This window comes from Eucalyptus grandis, chromosome 8 (genome assembly GCF_016545825.1).
Source record: "Eucalyptus grandis isolate ANBG69807.140 chromosome 8, ASM1654582v1, whole genome shotgun sequence".
Lineage (NCBI taxonomy): Eukaryota > Viridiplantae > Streptophyta > Magnoliopsida > Myrtales > Myrtaceae > Eucalyptus > Eucalyptus grandis.
Window position 1 is genome coordinate 58,785,017 of NC_052619.1, and position 6,172 is coordinate 58,791,188.

The following is a 6,172-nucleotide window of genomic DNA, read 5'->3' on the forward strand; positions in this document are numbered from 1 at the left end:
ATATTGAAAAGTCAATGTCTACTCATTGAATTTTTGGTTTGGCTACATAAATCACACATGAACTTTCGCATCTTTACTTGCCCCATATAATTAAAGTCGAATTATTATTCAAAGAGAATGTATGTCAACATAAAACTGAGAGGTTTATTTTCTTTTTTCTTTTTTTTTTTTTTTTGAGGAGGGGGTTTGGGGTTAAAGAAAGAATAAGGGTGCGTTTGTTTGCGTTTTCTGTTTTAAAAATTGTTTTAGGGAACGAAAAAAAAAAAAAAGTGTTTTTGTTCCTAGGAACAATTTCGAACAAAAAAACGAGTTTGGTAAACTTGTTAGGGAACAAAAAATAAATAAAAACACGTTTGGTAAATTTGTATAATTTTTTTATTTCTTTTATTATTTTCTATTTTTTCTTATTTTCCTTTTTTTCTTCTTTTGGCCGGTCGCCGGCCTCGGCCATGGCCGGCGACCGATCGACGAGGGCCGGCGGCCTCGCCCGGGCACGGCGAGGCTCGCGGCCCGGCGAGGCCGACCCTCGCCCGGCTACGGCGAGGCTCGGCCTCGCCGGGGCCGGCGAGCCTCGCCGTGCCGGGCGAGGGCCGCCGGCCCCCGTCGGCGATCGCCGCCGGCCATGGCCGAGGCCGGCGACCGCCAAAAGAAAGGAAAGAAAATAAGAAGAAAAAAAGAAAAATAAAAAGTGTTTCTAAGTTTTGTTTACATTTAAGATGTACAGGCTTGCATTAGCATTAATATTCTGAAACCTTGAAACGATTTACTAGGGATAAAAGCCTATCCATCCCATCAATATACTTCCAGTTCTGCCTTGTGTTGTATAAGTGGGTCATGCGTCAACTAGCGCTATAGCCCTAGTAATAATCTTTGTTGTCGGTTGATTTAGTGTGAAGTAGTTGGATCGATGTCAAACGTCTCATGCTATATCAATGTCAAATGTCTCAAGCTATATGTCAAATCTCACCTACGTAAGAAATCAAGCACAATCATAGGATACGATGAAAGCGGCTTTTATATATTGAAAAGTCAATGTCTAGTCATTGAATTTTTGGATTGGCTACATAAATCACACATGAACTTTTGTATCTTACTTGCCCCATATAATTAAAGTCGAATTATTATTCAAAGAGAATGTATGTCAACATAAAACTGAGAGGTTTATTTCTATTCTTTTTCTTTTTTTTTTTTTTTTTTTTTTGAGGAGGGGGTTTGGGGTTAAAGAAAGAATAAGAGGTTTACAAGAGGTAATCAATTCATTAAAGGGACACAACTCGATAAATACGGGGGACTAGGGTTTTTGTGCAGGTTCACCTGCTTCTTAGTGATTAAGAAACCACGAACATCAACATCTTCTTCCTCTTTCAAGCAGTCTCTCAAAGTTAATTTGTAGTACTATTTGTCGTCTAATTTATCTTTGGATAATGATACAGGTAATCCTGCCCTTTTTCTGCATGTTCGATATCACTTATAAATCGAAATTCAGTTCCCATCCCCAACAAATCGAAATTCAGCTGCCACCAGCGTTGAACCGAAACTCAACCACCGCCACTACAAACACCATTAACTCAATAGCCGCCGCCATGCTTCTCTCTCTCGCTCTAGGGTTGATCTCCATCGATAGAAGTTGCCTCCTGCGGTTGAGGTGCACGATCTCATATTCGAGGCTGCACGTCTCGTATTTGAGGTCACGAGACTCGGACTTGCGACCTAGATACGGAGCTTGAGCGCCTTCACAAATTGATTATGGATAGGTTTATGAATTCTCGAGTTCTTTAGGGTTTTGAAAAGAGAGATTTAATGGCAATGCGTTGGAACCCAACATGGAATGGGAAAAAAATTGAGGTGTTTTGCATTGTTAATTACAAACAAGGATCAAATTTAAGAGTGGCACCAACTCCTCTTACAATTCCTTACAACACGAACTATTTTTACAGGTGGATATTGCTGCATTCATGAAGTTTCACTTATATCATTTCCGTGAACTGAAAACAGCTCATTGATCTCGGTTGGAAACACAGTCCTAGTTTCCATATTGGATCTAAAAGGCATCACGATGCAATTTTTTAAAGCAAATTACACGCTGGCTTTCATGGTCTACCATGGCATTAAGTGTCACCAGCTACTGTGGAAATAATCCCCAGCTAAACTATTGACTATAGGTTAAGCAATAAATGAGTTCCCTCTCTGTTTTGTGTTACGCATTCTGGATATTGTCTTAATAAGAAGTCATTTTTTGTGATGGATACTATAGAAGTTCTTTCGAAAAAGTTGTAGGGCGTAAATTTCATGTTCATCATTTATTGATATGCGATTGACTTCATATTGACAGGAATTGAGAAAATAAGATCTCACAAATTGGTAATGACGACAGTGTTACAAGGGTGTTTTGGGGGTTTGGCCTCCATGAGTAGAAATTATTATGAAACTAGAGATTCATAACTCAAATGTGGAAGTTTGCAAAGGATTTATATTTATATAAGTATCATGGTCGATCGACCATACCACGTCAGTTATATAACCAATATACAAGATGTATTTTCCATCCATTCGACCTACTAGGGTAAGAAAGAGAGGTCACACATGATCGACATCAATGAGCAATCTCAAGAGCTTGATATGCTTCTCAAGAATAATATGTAGCCCATTAAATATATACCTCGCCGATAGCTGATGTTGTGTGACAAACGGTGTTTATCAAATCACACACGGTCTAACCCTCCAAAATCTTTTAGGTTCAGCAACTACTCTCTCACAGCTCTCATGCTGACTTGCAGCACTTGCAGCTGAACTTAATTTCAGCTAGGATTAATCTGTATTAACAATGAATCTCCCCCCTTGCCTCTTTGGGAGCCATTATGATGTATGGAGTAATTGCTGTGTTTCATCATGTTTATCATATGGCCAGGGCTTTCGTACTTGAAGAGACTTGGACCTAAGAACCCTTAATTACTCCTCTAGTAAGCACTCCTAACTGGGCATCACTCGTGGACCACCCCAAGCCAATTACTTTACCTACATAACTTTCCTTTGTTAGCGTGACTTAGCTGGAGAATTAAGCATTTGAACAAACACCCTTACCAATTGATGATGTCCCATTGAATTGCTAGGTATAAAATTGAGCTACTTTCCAGGCTCTCATTAATTGCCTCCGATTGGAGAAGACTTCTAGGAAGCCATGCATGAGAACCATATCTACGTGACAAATTGATATGTAATTGATCATGTGTTGGTCGTCTGAGTTATTAAGTGATATAGAACATATGGATTGAGTCGAATCTACACCGTTCAAAATTGTGAGTCTTGCTAGATCTGATAATTTTGATTTATTTGAATACATATATTAAGTTCATAAAGTAATTTCGCATCATGGAAGTGCAAAATTTTCAGAAATTCATCTTCAAAAAGCTTAGCCAATAACATCTCATTATGGTCATTTTGTTGTAAATCGTACATGAAGCGTTGCAATAGTATACAAAACCTTAAAAAAGTTTTTAACAAATGGTTGAGGTTTACTATATTTTGCGATCCAAATCTGTCAATGTCCATGCCATTTGGTTCATAGACATGGAGAACATATGACAATTGAGGTTGATGGAAAAATAATTATTCAAAGTACACTTGGCAAACAGCAGGTTTGGCTGGGTTCGAATCCAGGCCATTAGGGTCGTTTCAAATGCGTTGAGATTTGATCACTAGATATTGGACCTACTTAAATCAAGTTAACCTGTTTTTATCCCATTCTTTTTCTTTAGATGGACCATATTTTCAGGATATTTTTTTTTACCTTGAACATGGCTGTACACACCACCTATCACTTTGGATTTACCGCATTATCCCTTGCAAATCCCACTTCAGCAATGAAATTGATGTCAAATCTGGGGCTCTCTTGATTTACGCTTATTTTTTGCCTTTCTTGTTTTCCATTTGGGCCAAAACTCGTGACTCTTTTTTGCAAATAATAATAATAATAATAATAATAATAATAATAATAATAATAATAATAATAATAATAATAATAATAATAATAATAATAATAATAATAATAATAATAATAATAATAATAATAAAATTATTTAACAGGTAACCAACTGTATGATGTTAGGAAATCATTATTTTTTTTATAACCTATGCACAAGTAAGAATGAAGAAAATTATCCACTAGTTTTATTGAATGCATTTGTTTTAGTAAAAAAAATTAATATATGTTATTACTTTATAGTCCGTATAAAATTTAATTTATCTAGTGAATCTCATAGTCCAATTTTTAATTATTTTCCATGTCATCACTGCATGATGTTTTTCATAGACATTTTTAAAAAAATTAACAGTACAAAGTTGAATATATAAAAAAATTCTCAACATCCATTATAATCATGCAAATTCGAAAGGAAAAAACTCCCCAACACTTAATTACATGGAATTATATTTGAAAGGGGTGTGAAGAAGCGGCCTACATTGAAAAATAGTCTTTTGAGAGGGGTAGTGGTAGCTGTCTGTCTTTTGGTAAATTTGAAAGGCAATCCATTAATTTTTTAATAGGAGGAGTTCCCTTCCTTAATCTTATGGTTTTTTCAAGGGTAATAACACCCATCCAAAGTGACGAGGATGTCAGCAACCATATGTAGGGCAAAAGATGCGTGAGCCTAATTTTAATGTACAAGTATTTGCATAATACATATCTTCGACAAATGCATAGATAAATAATATATATTTGTCGCAAATTTATGATGGTTTTGCATAAATCATCTTTTTCTTCAAGGCATCACCCACACTTAGCCGATGAGAATGAACATTATTTATTTTCAATTATAGTTATAGTAATTTGAGCTAAATAAAAAAAAGAAATTCCTCATATGTCAAGTCAAATTAGTAAAATCGATTCAACTCAACCTTGCTAATATTCGACCAAAAAAACCTTGCCAATAAAATTATTTGGACAAGATACTAAAATCTATCTAATAAATTACTTTCCATAGTTGATGTGATACTTTATAAGTGATTACTTAAGTGAATGGCACTTTAAGCATCTCGCATAATTTCGTCACATCACATGAATAAATTGATGAGACACCTCTTTCGTATGCCCACTACATAGAGTATATTGATTCACCAATTTAAATATTGGATATGATTAGCAATAGTATATCTATTCTAGATATTACCCATGTCTTGACAAATAAGGACACTGTGTAACTTTAATTAATTTAAAATGTCAAATACGATTAAAAAATAATGAATTAGAGATATTAAGGCCCTATTTGGTAATGTTTTTGTTCCTCTATTTTTCTGTTCTTTTGCTCTTTGGGGGCAGGAAAATATGTTTGGTAACGTTAGCTAAATTTTTTATTCTCTAGAGCAAATCAATGATGAGAGACTAGATTTTGAACAAAATTAAGAATTAAAAAAAAAATTACTTCTTTGTTATTGAGAACAAAAGGAAAAATAAAGTCATTTATAGAAAAATAAGCTTAACATAACCTAACAATGTGAGCGTATGCGAGTGTAGACAGCGTGATCATTAGAGTCGAAAGATATAACTGTGTAGGAAATATGGAGTGTTTGATGGGGAAGAGGCTCAAGAAAGCTGTTCATTCATGAATTTTTTTTGTTCATTGATCTATATCTAACATATCAAAAGGGTGGTGATAGCAAAACCACTAGATTGCTATCGAATGAACCATACTGAACCACACCGAACAATGTTGCAGAATTCCAAGGATGGTTTACTAGGAGACATGAAGGCAACCTTCTACACATCCATAGAAATAAATGTAGATATATTTAACGTGAAGTCCATCAAATCTAAGAGCTTGAATGTAACTCAAAATGCATATGAAGAGACTGATCTTAAGACATGTTTGTCGAGAGTAATTTGCATGATCGATCATGAAAGACACTTTAATGCCCTAATCACGAACTGACAACGATATTTAACGCATCTCGCGTTTGATATCATTTTTTCCCCATAATTTAACATGATAGATTACATTTGAAACAGAAAACATTAGCCCTTGCCTTGCCGCCCTCTACAAAAACTACCACCTCCCCCTCCTTCCCCCATGGTGGCGCCGCCCCAAAATCCCACTTCCTCCCCTCCCCCTCCCAGCCGGTCGGGGCCGGTACCTGAGGCGACCGGGTCGGGACCCGACGGCCCAACCCGAAGAAAAAA